The sequence below is a fragment of the Phaseolus vulgaris genome, chromosome 11, assembly GCF_000499845.2.
Source record: "Phaseolus vulgaris cultivar G19833 chromosome 11, P. vulgaris v2.0, whole genome shotgun sequence".
Taxonomy (NCBI): domain Eukaryota; kingdom Viridiplantae; phylum Streptophyta; class Magnoliopsida; order Fabales; family Fabaceae; genus Phaseolus; species Phaseolus vulgaris.
The window spans coordinates 25,912,448-25,929,520 of record NC_023749.2 but is presented as its reverse complement, the minus strand read 5'-3'; positions in this window follow the sequence as shown (position 1 = coordinate 25,929,520).

The window sequence follows — 17,073 nt, the reverse complement described above, 5'->3', positions numbered from 1 at the left end:
GAAAGTAGCCTTCACAGGTACCACGCTCGCAGGGATAGGCGTGTCTGTGATCGCCTGAGCAATCGGCATAGGGAAGACGCGAGGTGGCGACGACGGTGCGACCTCTTCAGCGACCGGGCGTCCTCTCTGCTCCTGAGAGCTTGGCGCAACTCCTCAGTCACTTTGCTGAGCTCTTCATTCCTGGCCTGAGAGGCGACTAGGTCCTCATGCATCTTTGCCTGCTCTATGCGCGAGGCCTCCACATTCGCCTGTAGCGCACGCATGATCTCCATCATTTGCGCCATGGTCATGGCGCCTTCAGCAACAACTGGCACAACTAGACTTGAACGGTTGCTTCTCATCTTTCTCATGAAAACTCAGCAAACCAAAGTTTGACGAACAAAACCTCCTCCAGCAACGATCGATCCAGCAATCAACCGGTTAGAAATTCTCAAACTCCCTAAAACCTCCGCAAATGCAACTACAACAGCATGCCGATAGATTCGGGCGTCGAAACCTTCACAGAAACCTGCAACTTCACCACGAAACTACCGCTTCTCAAGCAAGCTCCCGATGCACTAACCAGAAACGCAATCGAACGGGAAAAGCACCGAACAACCGATTGAAAACTGTGCGAACAGCAAGAAACTCCAAGAAAATCGATCGAAAGCTTGAACGAACGGTGGAAAACCTCACTCTACCTTGTCGCCTGGGTTCACATCCGGCGACTACGACACAAATTTGATGACCGCCGGTTTAGGTATGTTAGAGGTCGGGGCACGCCAACTTAATGACTGGCGACTACACGAGCCCCCCGACTTCCTTCCCTTCTGCCAGCCAGGTGTCCTGTTCAACACGCTTATATTATAGCTTGCTGCCATGCCATCACTTCTGACTACCTGGGCGGTACAATATTTAATATTTAATAATATATAATAATATTAATAATATTTAATATTATTTAATAATATTTAATAATTTTTAATATTTAATAATATTAATAATATTTAATATTTTAATAATATATAATAATATTAATAGTATTTAATTGTATTTAATAATATTTTATAATATTAATAATATTTAATATTTAATAATATTAAAAATATTTAATATTTAATAATATTAAAAATATTTAATATTTAATAATATTAAAAATATTTAATATTTAATATTTAATAATACTAGGAATATATAATAATTTTAAGAATATTTATTAATATTAAGAATATTTAATAATATTAAGAATATTTATCAAAATTAATAATAATAATGATATTAAATATATGAATAATGTTATTAATTTTTATTTTATTAATTATATTAATATTGATAATTATACTCAAAAGTATAATAATTGTACCGTCCTGGTAGTCGGAAGTGATGACGTGGCATCAAGCTACGGTATAGGCGTGTTGACGAGACGCCAGGTTGGCAGAAGGGAAGGAAGTCGGGGGGCTCGTGAAGCCGCCAGTTATTAAGTTGGCGTGCTCCGATCTCCAGCACACCAGAACCGGCGGTCACCGGGTTAAAGATGAAGTCGCCAGATGTAAACTTAGGCGACCAAGTGATTAGAGATCGCCGGAGCACGCACATCGCCGAAGATGAAGGTGGTGCAGATTATGAAGGCGGTCGGTGAGACCACAGGGAAGGTGTGTACGAAGGCACCCTAGCTCGCCAATCCAGTAGAGATCGCACTCCAGGACAGCTATGCACTGAGTAGTATCATGCATAAGTAACTTAGCCAAAGGAGAGTCAGAAGCAACGCCCAAGTCAAGGAGGCTCCAGATGATGGCACGTGTACGACTGGATGCGAGCCACGTGTCCAGGTGTGTAACTGCCAAGAGAGAGAAAGTGACCAGGAATATAAGGGTTTCCCAACGAACTTCTGAGGTACGCACTGTTCGCTGATCATCTAAGTTTTGTTCGGTGATTTCGCGTTTTCCACCGTTCGTTTGGGTTTTTGTTCGGTGAAGTGAAGTTCTCTGCTGGTTGCGCGAATTTTGTTCGGTGAGAATTGAGTTCTTTGGCTTGTTTGGTTTTTCGTGGAAGAAGCGTTGGTTTCTGGTGGACTTGCAGGTTTCTGTGGAGGTTCGTTGTGTTCTTGAGGTTTCTTTCGCAGTTTCGCGAATTTCTGACCGATTGATCGCTGAATCGATCGTCGCTGAAGGAAGTGTTGTTCGTTGCATCCTGTGATTCGTCAAGTTTCATGAGAAAAATGAGAAGCAACCGTTCAAGTCCAGTTGCGCCCGTTGCTGCTGAAGGCGCCGGCGCCATGAGCATGGCGCAGATGGTGGAGATTATGCGTTCGTTGCAGGCGAATGTGGAAGCCTCGCGCATAGAACAGGCGAGAATGCATGAGGACCTGGTCGCCTCTCGGGCCAGGAATGATGAGCTTAGCAAAGTGACTGAAGAGCTGCGCCAAGCTCTTCAGGAGCAGCGAGGGCGTCCTATTGCTGAAGAGGTCGCGCCGTCAACGCCGCCTCGTGTTTTTCCTATGCCTTTCGCTCAGGCGATTACTGACACGCCTATTCCTGCGAGTGTGGTACCTGTTAAGGCTGTTTTTACAGGCGTGGAGGATCCTGAGGCTCATCTCACCACGTTCCATACGCAGATGATGCTGTCAGGAGGATCAGACGCCGTATACTGCAAGATGTTCGTGAGCACACTCCAGGGAACGGCGCTGGAATGGTTTGTGAGCCTGCCTACCGGTCACATAACCAACTTCCAACAGTTTTCAAAGATTTTCGTCGAGTAGTACATCGTGAATAAGGCACCGCCCAGGGTGTCTTATGATTTGTTTGATATAAGGCAGTATCAGGGAGAGTCCCTCAGGGACTACTTGAATCGCTTTGGGGCGCAGATGGTCAGATCGCCGGCCAAAGATGAAGAAATGTTGGTCTACGCGTTTAAGAAGGGCGTGCTGCCGGGACCATTCTGCGAGGCATTGATCAGGGCTCATCCCGCCACGTTTGCTGAGGTTAGGCGACTTGCAGTGGCCCACATCGCCGATGAGAGTGAAGTCGCCGAGAAGAGAGGAAGCGTGGCTCCCGCTAGGCCGCGCGCCCAGACCAGGATCCATCCACAGAGGGTGCTGGAGACAGCGGCGGCCAGGAGGGATCAGAGGACTCGCCATCCTTATGATCCAAGAAAGAACAAGGGCAGGGGCCAAGGACGCCCTCAACCAGCACGCCGGGAGTACAATCGCCCGCCTAAGCACAAGTTTGTCATGGGATTGGCGGACCTGATCGCCATTCCCAACATATCAGCTAGGTTGAAAGCGCCCGAGAAGGTGGGCGACAAGGTGCTGGGACCGAAGCCAGACGCCTGGTGTGAGTTTCACCAGGGCTTTGGCAACACCGTGGATTCGTGCTTGGCTTTAGGATACTAGCTCGACGATCTGGTTAAGAGCGGGTTCCTAAATGACTATTTGCTGGATAGAAGGACGGGGGGCGCGTCGAGCTCCCAACCAGCAGGTGGAGAGGCTCAGCAGCACTAGATGCCTACACACGGGGAAATCCACACCATTGCAGGAGGTTTCTCGGGTGGTGGATGCACCGCATCACAGAGGAAGAGGTATGCAAGGTCTGTGATGACGGTGGATATGTTTGAGGACCACTCGCCGGAAGTGGACATTACGTTCACCAAGCAAGATCTTCGGGACGTTGTACCTCATGACAACGATCCCATAGTCATCTCGTTGATCACAGCAGGAAGAAAGGTCCACAGGGTTCTGGTGGACCAAGGAACCTCGGCAGACGTGATGTTCTGGCCGACTTTCACGCAGTTGGAGCTGCCCCTTGACCAGCTGAGGCCCTATGGAGGGTGTTTGTATGGTTTCGCTGGTGACCAGGTGGAGGTCAGGGGGTACATAGAGTTGAGGACTACGTTTACAGATGAGGCGGGTTCGGGAACAGAGAAAATCAAATACCTTGTCGTAAACGCTCCTTCAGCATACAACATTCTATTGGGAAGGCCCGCGCTCAACAGAATAGGCGCTATACCGACCCGGCACATGAAGGTGAAGTTGCCATCTATGGAGGGGGTGGTGATCACCATTAAATCCGATCAGAAAGAAGCGAAGAAGTGCTATGAGAATAGCCTGAAAAACAAGAGATCGGTGAGTTACGTGACAACCACCCCGCCTCCGGGTGTGAAGCCCAGATCGACGGTAATAGAAGAGACCGCCGGAAGAGACGTGGAGATGGTGGATGCTGAGCTGGGAGAGGGGAACGCCGGTCTGGAGGAAGAAGAGGCGAGGAATCGCCCTGAGGAAGCGAGAGAGCTGGGAATCGCCAGGGCGGTGATCGCCAGAGAGACCAGGCCAAAACCTGTCGAGCAGTGGCTCGAGAGAGAGATCGGAGGAAAGGTCTTCAAGCTGGGAAGATCCCTAGAGGTCGAGCTCCAGGACCAGATTGCCAAGGTGATAAAGCGGCATCTGGATGCGTTTGCATGGTCCGCTTCGGACATGCCCGGGATCGATCCCGACTTCTTGTGCCATCATTTGGCGATGGACAACTTGGTGAGCCCAGTGCGGCAAAGGAGAAGAAAGTTCAACGAGGAGAGGAGGCAGGCGATTAGAGACGAAACCCAGAAGCTCCTCGCTGCAGGTCACATCAGGGAAGTCCAGTACCCTGAATGGCTGGCAAATGTCGTGCTGGTGAAGAAGAGTAATGGGAAATGGCGCATGTGCGTCGATTTCACTGATCTGAATAAAGCTTGCCCAAAGGACTCATATCCTTTACCGAGCATAGACGCCCTGGTGGATAGTGCTGCAGGGTGTAAGTTGTTGAGCTTCCTGGACGCCTTCTCGGGATATAACCAGATCAAGATGCATCCCATGGATAAAGAGAAGACTGCCTTCATGACCGAGAGATCGTGCTACTGCTACAAGGTGATGCCGTTTGGGCTGAAGAACGCAGGGGCCACGTACCAGAGGTTGATGGATCGAGTACTTGCACCGATGTTGGGAAGGAACGTGCAAGCGTACGTAGATGACATGGTCGTGACCTCACCAGAGAAAAGCAAGCACGTTGCGGACTTGGAGGAGTTGTTCACGACGATCGCCAAGTTTAGGTTGAAGCTGAATCCTGAGAAATGTATCTTTGGCGTGGAGGCTGGGAAATTCTTGGGTTTCCTCTTAATTGAAAGAGGGATAGAGGCCAACCCTGATAAGTGTGCAGCCATCTTGGCGATGAGGAGCCCGGCCACTGTGAAGGAAGTACAACAGCTTACAGGTCGGATGGCCGCCCTGTCTCGCTTCGTGTCAGCTAGCGGGGAGAAGGGCCATCCCTATTTCCAGTGTTTAAGGCGGAATAACAAGTTTGCCTGGACGAAGGAGTGTGAGGAAGCCTTCGTCAAGCTGAAGGAGTATCTGGCGAGCCCGCCGGTTTTGTGTAAACCGCTGGTGGGAACCCCTCTCAGATTGTATTTTGCTGTAACTGAGAGGGCAGTGAGTGCGGTGCTCGCCCAGGACCAAGATCAGGCTCAGAAGCCTATTTATTTTGTTAGTAAGGTGCTGCAGGGCCCTGAAACGAGATATCAGGCCCTGGAGAAGGCTGCGCTGGCTGTGGTATTTTCGGCGAGGAGGTTGCGCCACTATTTCCATAGCTTCATGATACTGGTGATGACCGACTTGCCCATCCAGAAGGTCTTGAAGAAGCCTGACGTTGCTGGGAGGATGGTGAAGTGGGCAATGGAGCTGTCGGAGTTTGATATTAAGTATGAGCCCCGAGGTCCGATTAAGGGACAGATCTTCGCAGATTTCGTGGTCGAGCTCTCGTCTGAAGCGACACGAGTTGAAGGGGACGATTTCCGTTGGGTGCTTTCAGTGGACGGATCGTCGAACCAGCAAGGTAGCGGTGCTGGAGTCATCTTGGAGGGACCCAACGGCGTGCTGATCGAACAATCTTTGAGGTTTGCCTTCAAGGCCAGCAACAATCAAGCAGAATATGAGGCGCTGATCGCCGGAATTTTGCTGGCCAAAGAGATGGGAGCTAGGGTACTTATGGCAAAGAGTGACTCGCTGCTAGTCACGGGGCAAGTAACAGGCGAGTTCCAGGCTAAAGATCCAAAAATGGCAGCTTACCTGGAGTATGTACAGGAATTGAAGAGTTCCTTTGCCTCCTTTGAAGTGGTGCATGTGCCCAGAGAGCAGAATGCCCGAGCTGACTTGCTAGCTAAGCTCGCCAGTTCAGGCAAGGGGGGTAGGCAGAGGACGGTGATTCAAGAAACTCTGAAGACGCCGAGAGCATTTGCGGCAGATCACCTGGTTCTTCAGATAAGCAAGTCAATGGAGAAGGCGGCGAGGAGTCACAAATCCCTGACCCAAGAGACCTTGAGATCGCCGAGAATAAGAGCATGTCGGGGAGAGAGGGTGAACATGACGCAGGTCTGCGCTGCCCATGAGCCAGACACCTGGATAACACAGTACAAGCGGTGCCTGGCAGATGGCCTTCTCCCGCTGGATCCGGCAGAGGCTAGGAAGATAAAGAAGAATTCTAGCAAGTTCACGATGATTGATGGCGAGTTGTACAGGTTTGGGTTCACTCACCCACTCCTGGAGTGTGTGCACGGAGAAAAATGTACGAGAACTATGGCAGAGCTCCACGAAGGGATATGCGGAAGCCACGTCGGGGGTCGAGCTCTGGCCGCAAGGACTCTCCGTGCAGGGTACTACTGGCCAACGATGAGAGAAGATTGCTAGAGGTATGCGCAGTGTTGCAAACAATGCCAACAGCACGCCGATTGGCACAAGGCGCCTCCCGAGGAGTTGAAGTCGATCTACAGCCCTTGGCCGTTTCATACATGGGGAATCGACATCCTGGGACCATTCCCGCTGGCGATCAGGCAGATGAAGTACTTGGTGGTGTCGATTGAGTATTTCACCAAGTGGATCGAAGCAGAACCAGTGGCCCAGATCACCGCACACAAGATCGAAGGTTTCGTGTGGAAGAACATTGTGTGCCGGTTTGGTGTGCCCAAGCGCCTGGTGTCGGACAATGGGACTCAGTTTGCAAGCCACCTGTTGAAGAAGCTGTGCGAAGGGGTGGGAATTCAACAAGTGTTTGCATCCGTCGAGCACCCTCAGATGAATGGCCAAGTAGAGTCAGCCAATCGGGTGTTGCTGAGAGGTTTGAAGAGAAGGCTAGAGAAAGCCAAAGGAAGTTGGGCTGAGGAGGTACCCCGTATAGTCTGGGCGTACCACACCATTGAGCAGTCAGGAACCCATGAGACCCCGTTCAGCTTGGTCTATGGGTGCGACGCAATGATTCCAGTGGAGATCCAGGAGAGCTCGCTGAGATTCCAGAACTTCGTGGAGGAAGACTCGAATGAGGAGAGAAGGTTGAACCTGGATCTACTGGATGAGGTCAGGGAAGAGGCGAGATTGAAAGCTGAGGCGGTGAAGAGAAGAATTGAACGAAGATATAACTCGAAGGTGATGCCGAGACAGTTCAGAGAAGGCGACCTGGTGATGAGGAAAGCCCACCAGTACGAGATGGAGAATAAGCTGTCGCCCAAGTGGACGGGGCCGTTCAGAATAACAGAGGCGCTCGGGAACGGCGCCTACCGCTTAGAGACATTGGAAGGAGGGGCGATTCCTCGCACCTGGAACGCCACGCACCACAAGTTATATTACAGTTGAGAACTTTGTAAGTAAAGACAAACACGAAGGTATATTACGATGTCTCTGTTAAAACAGTTTGAAGGGGGCACTCTTTTTTCCCTAAGGAGGGTTTTTAATGAGGCCACCCAATAAAGAAGAGTTTTCGAAGTTTTAAGTGTTTTAGATTGCATGCTTGCTGTTTTCCAAAGTTTTGAAGAAAGACCTTGTCACTTATATGTGATTTAAGGCAAGTTAAAGATATATTGCATGCTTTCTAAAAAAGTTAAAGTCCTCATCGTCTTTCGGCGATCGGAGGCACCAGTTAAAAGACCTCAACGCCCTCGCGCGTTCTGAGGCGAGATAAAGACCTCCTCGCTGTCGAGCGAGTGCAGGCGAGGAAGAGTAAAAAGTCCTCAGTGTTTCTGGGGGCGAGAAGATGTAACCCCTGGGGCAATGTAGAGGCACCAGTGAAAAGTCCTCAGTGTTTCTGGGGGCGAGAAGATGTAACCCCTGGGGCAATGTAGAGGCACCAGTGAAAAGTCCTCAGTGTTTCTGGGGGCGAGAAGATGTAACCCCTGGGGCAATGTAGAGGCACCAGCAAAAAGTCCTCAGTGTTTCCGGGGGAGAGGAGATGTAACCCCTGGGGCAATGTAGAGGCACGAGTTAAAGACCTTCTCGCCTATGAGCGAGTTCAGGCGAGTTAAAGACCTTCTCGCCTATGAGCGGGTTCAGGCAAGTTAAAGACCTTCTCGCCGATGAGCGAGCTCAGGCAAGATAAAATCCTTCTCGTCTCGAACGAGTTCAGGTATGGTGTAAAGGGTGGAAGAAGTTTGGAGGGTGGCTAAGGTAGGTTCGAAGAGAACGCCTAGCCACTCGGTCTTTTGATCTGAAGCTCAAGGAGGTAGAGAAGGATCCGAAAGGCGCCTCTACCCCCAGATGAAGGAACAATGGCCAAGTTGTGAAGGCAGGAAGAAGCTGATATCGCCAAGAGTCTTTGGTGACCCGAAAAAGTTCAAGCAATGGCGAGAAAGTTAAGACCCGTTTTGATAAGGCGGATCGGGTGAGCGATGTCTTAAGCCATTAGTTGAGTTGAAGTTTGAAGAGCGATTCTACGCTAAGGTTCATTGCCTTGAGGTTACAAGTTGTTAGAGTAATTATTATTCGAAAGTCAGTGGTTCGAAGCAGTTAAGTATATAATCGCGCTTACGAAATCGCTAAGTTAATTTCTTGAAGAATGCAAGGACTTTATCATTACAATCATGTGTAAGGAGAAAGCATAAAGGTAGTGGATGAAGGGAATCAATCAATCTTCAGCAGGAACAACCTTCCCGTCCACCACCTCGTTGTTAAGAGACACCATGGTAAGATCTAGATCAGGGTACAAGCAGGCGAACTGTTCCCGGGCGGCCTCGAATCCAGCATCAAGAATCTGGGCAGAGTTCAAGTCAAGTTCTTCGATCTGTTTCTTCAGCCCCTCGTTCTGCTGCTTCAGCTCTTCAGCTTGTTTCCTAAGTTCTTTGACGGTTTCCCGAGCTTGAAGAAGGTCTTCAGCAACCTTCTTGGATTCTGCCTGCACCTGGCCCAGTTCAGCGGCGATCTTCCCGTTTTCTTTGTTGGCTTCGGCGAGCTTGGCCATGGTGTCGTCTCTTTCTTTCTCCACCTTCCCCAAGAAGACCTCCCGATCGGCTGACCTTTTCTCGAGGTTCTTCACCTTGGCGGCGTCAGCTTTGATCAAGGCCTCCAGGTCAGCCACTTTGACGCGATAAGGTACTATCTTGCTCTCCAGCTCAATCTTCTCTTGAGCCAAGAGCTGCACCTTATGGCCTAGATCGGTGGCCTCCTTGCGCGCCACCCGGAGCTCGGTGCTCATGGCATCTTCTACTCGGGAGTGTTCAATCTCGGCGAGTGTAAGATTGCAGGATAACCTCTCCGCCTCAATCCTTATGGTGCTATTCTCAGTTCGGAGTGCGAAGAGGTCATCCTGGAGCTTCCTGGTAGAACTCTCCACAGCTTTAGAGATGACGGAGGGGAAATCCTCCGCCATCATCTTCAGTTTTGCTAAAAAAGGCTCCCATACCCTTTTGACCTCAAGAGAGAGGTTTGCTGGTGGAGGCACCGGGGGGGCTTGTTGTTGGTTTTCGCCGCCACCCTCTTGAGTTGGTTGCTCAGTGAGTGCTCCTTGGCGTGGTGGCGACGTCGGGGATTCGGTGATGAGGATTGGAGAGTTGTGAGCACCCTCATCCCCGACTGGAGCAGCCCCTGCGGTTGAAGCATTTGAAGGAGGATCCCCTCTCGCTGATACATAAGGCGTGGAGGCACTCGGGGGGTTCTCCAAGAAGTTGGCTTCGGCGGCCTCAACCACAAGAGGTGCAGATGCCAATGGAATCGCTTGGACTGGCGAGGCGGGAGCTGGTGGGGGAAGCAATGTTGGAGGCGGAGCTGGTGTGGATGGCGGTGTCGATGTTGGAAGTGGAGGTGGAGCTGATGGTGAAGAAGGCGCCACCATCTTCCTCTTGGTGACGAGGCCATCTTCAGTCGCCTCGTCGTCTTCTTCTTCCTCCTCATGAACCACTTGAGGGGTTTTCCTCTTTGGTTTCCTGAGGATAAGTTTCTTGCGCTGGTTAGCGGGCTGGGCCTCGGAGGAAGTTGGGCCTCTGGGTGGCGATCTGCCCTGTGCAGTGGCGATCTCCACCACAGAGTTTGGCACGGTCTGGGAGCCCGATGCCAACCCGTGGGCTCGGGCGAGCGCCCTCAGTTCAGCGAGTTTGCCCTGGCCTAACATACGATCTGCATAAAGCAAAGATGCATGGGTTAGCTCGGAGAGAAAAATAAGCGCATAAGTCAGTGTGCAGCAAAAGCAGATAAGAGATGCAGAAAATAAGACCAAAGTCTTGTGCACAACGCACAAGACGCCCAGAAACAGTTAACAGAGATAATGTCAAAGTAAAGACTTAAACGTTGAGGTGAGTTCTAACCTATGCGAACTTCGAGTTGATCTTCGAAGAACTCGTAGGAGATGAGTGTGGTAGTGAGGAAAGTAATGTTGGCGTCTGCCACACTCTTCCAGAAGAAGCATAGGTCCTTGTCCAAGGCACCCATGCTATCAGGTCTCCTTGGCCTCCTGAAGCTTCCTTTGGACTCTTTGTTCCCCTTGTTTACCCAATACAAGGGGAAACCGTCGAGAAGTGAGGCGTCCTTGTCGTTCGGGCGCACTTGGACAAACTTGCCCTTCCAGTCTTTGTAGGATTGCTGGAAGATAGAGAGGATTGACCTCCCAGCAATCCCATTGAGGCTCACCCACAGGCGATCTCCCGGGTGTTTGGCTTCGAAGAGGAAGAGAAAGACGTCCACTGACGCTGGCAGCCCCAAGTGGTCGCACATAATCTGGAAGGCCCGCATGAACGCCCAGCTGTTGGGATGGAGCTGGGCGGCGGCGATGTCGAGCTCGGTAAGTAGCTCTCTTTCAAAGCGAGTGAAGGGAAACCTAAGTTTCACCTTCTTGAACAGGGTGGTGTATATGAAGCAGAACAACCCGCTGGTGTTCCCTTTGTCGTCGACGCACACTGGCAAGTCGGGGGGGCAAGGTAGCACCATCATCTTCTCGTCGTGCTCCTTGTGGAACGATAGGTGAGGCTCGTCCCCTTTCTTCAAACGAAGAACTGCCCCAGCAGAGTTTACAGAAGATGTTTCCTTCAACAAAGTCGAGGTGGCCCATGGGTACAATTTTTTGAAGTCTGGGGAGGGAACGGAGGCTCCTTCGGCGACAGGGGGAGTGGCCTGAGCCAGGTTAGAGCGGGAGGGTGCAGGCCTCTCAGCCTGGGAAGAGGAAGCACCAGGTGCTCGCGGTTGGTTGGGTGCTTGAGATGAAGGGTTTCGAGATGAGGGAGGAGGATTTGGGGTGATCTTTGAGCGAGCCATCTGCAAAGGAAGAAGAAAATAAAAGGTGATCAGGGTTCGCAGAGGCTGACTCGATCGTGAAAGAGGGTGAAAAACGAACGAACGAAGGTTCGTTGTAACGAAGACGAAGCCCTAAGTTACGAGAAAGGAGAAACAGAGAAAACAGCCCACAGCGTATGCACCAGACAGTTAAAGGATGATGCGAATCGGTCAAAATGCAGGAAAAACCAGCAAAAGAAGTAAAGGAAGTACCTTTTTATGATCGGAAGAGTGATGAAGGAAGTTGGTGATTCAGGAGGTTGAAGAACGTTGAGAGCTTTTGCAGAAGAAAGTTGAAGTGCCTGAGAATACGAAGAAAGTGATGGAACAGTGGAGCGAAATGGGTTTTAGGGTTTTTCGAATAAGTTTGGGAAGCGCAAACGTCAATTGAAGGTAACCGTTGATGAAGCCACGTGTCGAGCGATGGGAGGAGTGTTTGGTGGAGCGTCAGGAAAGCAGAAAGTACAACCGCTTGGAATTCTGCGCCAGCGCCACGTAGATCGGTATTGACGTGACTCCTTTAGTCTTTTCGCTGGACAAGTCTTCGCTTAAGACTGGGGGGCTTGTGTACCGCCCTGGTAGTCGGAAGTGATGACGTGGCATCAAGCGACGGTATAGGCGTGTTGACGAGACGCCAGGTTGGCAGAAGGGAAGGAAGTCGGGGGGCTCGTGAAGCCGCCAGTTATTAAGTTGGCGTGCTCCGATCTCCAGCACACCAGAACCGGCGGTCACCGGGTTAAAGATGAAGTCGCCAGATGTAAACTCAGGCGACCAAGTGATTAGAGATCGCCGGAGCACGCACATCGCCGAAGATGAAGGTGGTGCAGATTATGAAGGCAGCCGGCGAGACCACAGGGAAGGTGTGTACGAAGGCACCCTAGCTCGCCAATCCAGTAGAGATCGCACTCCAGGACAACTATGCACTGAGTAGTATCATGCATAAGTAACTTAGCCAAAGGATAGTCAGAAGCAACGCCCAAGTCAATGAGGCTCCAGATGATGGCACGTGTACGACTGGATGCGAGCCACGTGTCCAGGTGTGTAACTGCCAAGAGAGAGAAAGTGACCAGGTATATAAGGGTTTCCCAACGAACTTCTGAGGTACGCACGTTCAGATTGTCTTCTTTACGCTTGCGAGTTTTTGAGTATACTGTGAGAGAGAACATTGCACGGTTCCTTGAGAGTTCTTGAGTGTTTACTCTTAGTATTTGGTGATTCGGTCACTGACTTGGGCGTTGGAGTGCGATCGGCCGCAGCGGCGCCGCTCTGTTCTTTTGCAGGTTCTTGAGGTGGATCATGACGAAGGACGGAGGTTGAAGCGGCGCACACGTCGATCCAAGTTTGACGAGGCAAGCTTCAACGTTCTGGTCAACAGGCAGGATCAATAATAATCATAACATGACAACAAAACTTGACTAGTGTAATGGTTAAAGCTTCTATGAACATTCCTCAATGGACTTGGCTTCGAGTCCCACTTGCTAATATATGTAAATAATAATTGAAAAAAAAATATTCAAATAATAATTAAAATTTTAAAAATAAAGTATATTAATATTACCTACAAACTTGGAGTTAGTGGGTATTACCTATGGACTGCAGTTGGTGGGTAGCTGCTGTTTTCGTTATCCACAGACACATTATCCGTAGGTAAATTATCGACGCCCATATTACATACGGATTTTTTTCCGTGGGTTATCCGTAGGTAATGTTGATTTACCTACGTATTTTGGCTGTTACCTACGGATTTCTTTCGTAGATAAATTGGATTTTTCTTGTAGTGTAATTGTATGCATGTTAGGGTGTAATGTTAATTAAACTGAATTTCATTATAGTTTAAATGAGTTTGAATATTTGAGGTTGAGATATTGAAATGATTGAAGAATGATTACAACTTCTACTATTTTGGTATCCAATGAAGTATGTAACTTGCACATTTGAAATATGAATATTATATACATTGTTCTTAGTTAAATTATCAATGTGATCTAAATGTGAAATTACGTTTTAAATAAATTTGACAATGTTGGCTGTTGCGTAAATTTATAAATTAAGATGTTTCATAATTTGTCACATTAAAAAAATGTAGTCTAAAAATATATATATAAAAAATAAATAAATATTGTCTAAAAAGATAGGCAACCAGTAAATAAGCGTTTTCTAAACATTATGACAAAAAAAAATGTTGTCTTTTTTATCAATATGCAACATTGAAAATGTGTTGCCTATTCTAGCAGTATGTAACAGTGAAAATGTGTTGCCTAAAAGACAGACAAACAACATGTAAAAAAGTGTTGTCTAGAAAGACAAACAACATGTAAATAAGCGTTTCCTTTACCAATGACAACATTTCACAAAACGTTGCCTAAACAAATAGGGAACACTGAAAATGTGTTGCCTAAACATTACAAGAAAAAACATTACCTAAAAGATTTTCTAAAAAAAATGTTGTTTATTATACCAATATAAGGCAACGGCTGCAAAATACGTTGCATAAACCTAAGCCCACAGCTGCATATTCCATGTCTGAAAAAGTGTTGTCAAAGCATTGCCTAAAGTTAAGGCAACGCTTTTCTTACTTTAGAAAACGCTTTTTAGATGTTTTCTAAGGTAAAAAAATGGTGTAGTGTCAGTTGACAAGTGCTTCCATTTTATATTATTGTTGCCCCCACATAGGGTAAAACCTTTCATTATCTACTATTTCCAAATTGGTTTATTGTCATACTGCCTCATCCCCTTCCTTATTTATCAGTTCCTTAAAATATCTCCATTTAATTGGTCTCCCTGTATGATGCAATCCGACTTTGTAGCCTTGCATGCTTTTTTGTGTAGATCTTGTTCTTCAATGTTTTTTTATTTGAATTTCTTCGATGGAAAGATTAAATTTTAAAGATAGAAATGAGTTGAATCTAAATGAAGTAAGACCAACACTTAGTTTTTAGAGTGAGTTTTAGTCAACACTACTAGGAGGAGTCTACCCAAAAGACAACTCTAGATAGAACTTTGACAAGTAGAAATGTCACAAAAATTGGAGAACAATTCTTTATCATATCAAAGTTGAAAATACATGGACAAAAAACTTCTATTTATAAGAGAGAAAAAATTGCAAGGCAAGCTTCTCAATAAAAATTCCTCTCAAATGAGAAGTGTTGCCTCCTTATTTACACAAATCCTCTTTTTTCGGAGGGTGACAAGTGGTGTGTCTTTTTTGGAGGAAAATCCTCTCCTTTGAGGAGAGGACATGTGGATCTTGATGTCATTCTTGTCTATGCTAAAGTGCACTTTTTTTTCCTATTTACACAGAACTCTTCCTTTACCCAAAATACAAGATCCAAAAATAATTCCTAAATTATTATGTACAATTTTTACAAACAAGAAGAAGAAAAAGACTCTACAATTTCTGATGGAATCAGCAGAAGGGATTGTTTCAAACATGTCCCCTCCAACATATTTTATGTTATCCGTTCCTTGCAAGCCATGAACAACATGTGCGAGATCAAAGACAATGCAGTTCAAGTGTGGAAATGAGTATAGATGCATCAGTTAACACATAACTCACTTCTTGATTATTATGAATGACAATGTGTTGAGAGAAAAAACCAGAATGGACCAAGATTTGCATCAAGCGGGAAATAAAGCAAGTCTTGGAAGGATGAACTGGGAGTGAAGCAATGAGTTGTGAGAGTGGCATAGGTTTGCCATACTTGTGTATGACATCATGTATGCACAAATCAATTGCACATTTAAGGCACGTAGAGTTTATGAAACCAAAAGTTTGGTTCAATATGTGGGTTTGAGATTGAAATAGTTTAGAAGACTGATCTTCGTTGTGAATACTCATATTTTGGTATTTCAAGTAAACTTGTGATTAGCAAACTCACTTGGATGGATTTATATAGGACTGGTAATACCATCTATTGATCCCATATTTCACTACAGTTAAACAACAAAACACCAAGATAACTCTTGAAATAATATTATTATTAAATATGTTTTAATATGAAAAAAATATTAGAGTGTATCGTATTTATAAGTATTAAAACATATTTCAAATTGAGTGTTATTTTGGAGCATATATGTACCGTCTCGGTATATCGGTCATATATTAAATTAGATGTAAATTCGATGTGATATAATAGAAAAAATGATTGTTACATTTTAGTTCAGTGTGTTTCTGATAGAGGAACGAGTTTTCTCATCCCTTGTTTATCTTTTAAAAAAATTTCAAGACATCAGGCATTTTTTATCTTTTAGTTACATGGAGATAGGAAAAAACTAATGAAATATTGATTGATAATTTCTTATAAACTCATAAATTGATGCATAGTAGAGATTGTTGTTAGTATTTAAATCTATTTGACATTATTTTGAAGATAAAATATATGATTGTTATTATTTAAATTTGTTGTCATATTATTCTAATAAAAAAAGGTAAATGGGAGGAGATCGGCCAAACAACTCTATAAATATACAATACATACTACACTAAAAAATTTTATATTCACAATTACTTGATCGTCGGAATATTGTTAACAGGTGGAACCTCCCTCATCTCATTGTGACGTCTAGACGTTGAGATACTACGGTTATATAAGGATTATGTCAGAGTTATAAAGGAATTATGTTGGAGACCCCTCCAAGCTCCATCCCTTTCGACATATATATATAATATTTGAATAGTTATAGTACAGGTGCTATTTTATAACAATATATTTCTTTATACATATTAAATAACTTATAAAAAAAATTAATTTCACGTGTGTTTATTTCCTTGTTTTCATTAAAAAACATAGCAGATATGTTTAATGATTACTAACCGCAAATTTTAAAAGTAAAAAAAATATCTATTTATTGCAAAAACATCACTATAGTAACTAACTCCAATTGTCTTTAGCATGAATTATATAATGCTAAACAAAAGATCCTAAAATTTCATCTAACGAGGTAAGTTGTCGGACTAAACACAAGTATTGTACCGTCCCGTATCTGGGCGTTGACAAAGCCAAGGTCAAAGTCAACGTCGGGGGTCAAAGTCAACATAAGGCGTCGCCTAGGTGAAGAGACGCCAAGTGCAAGCGTCGCCAAGGTCAAGGCGTCGCCTAGTTAAGGCATCGCCTAGTTAAGGCGTCACCCAACCAGGGCGTCGCCAAGGTCAAATGTCACAAAGGCAAGGCGATCACAATGTGGCCCCCCGATACCCATGGGTAGGAAAGACCATGGAGGGAGCGACGCCGTTGGAAGGCCTCAAATCCCGATAATCCGGGGTACTAATAAAGAGAAGAGAAAGGTGGCTTCAAGGCCATAGTGATATCACCAGTGTAGGGCAGCCTGACTCGTGAAGTGCCCCTGCCACCCCAGAGACGCCCTTGGGATAGATACGACTCAAGAGGAGGGTCAAGCCCAGGGTAGCCAGGTGCAGGGTACGAGAGGAAGGCAGATACGCTCTCAAAGTGAGTGACTAGATGTTTGGGGGTATGAGTTGACACTCCAAAAAGCCACCTCTAGCGCCGATGCACTCCCAGGTAGGAGGACTCACACGAAGAAATTCCCCCAGA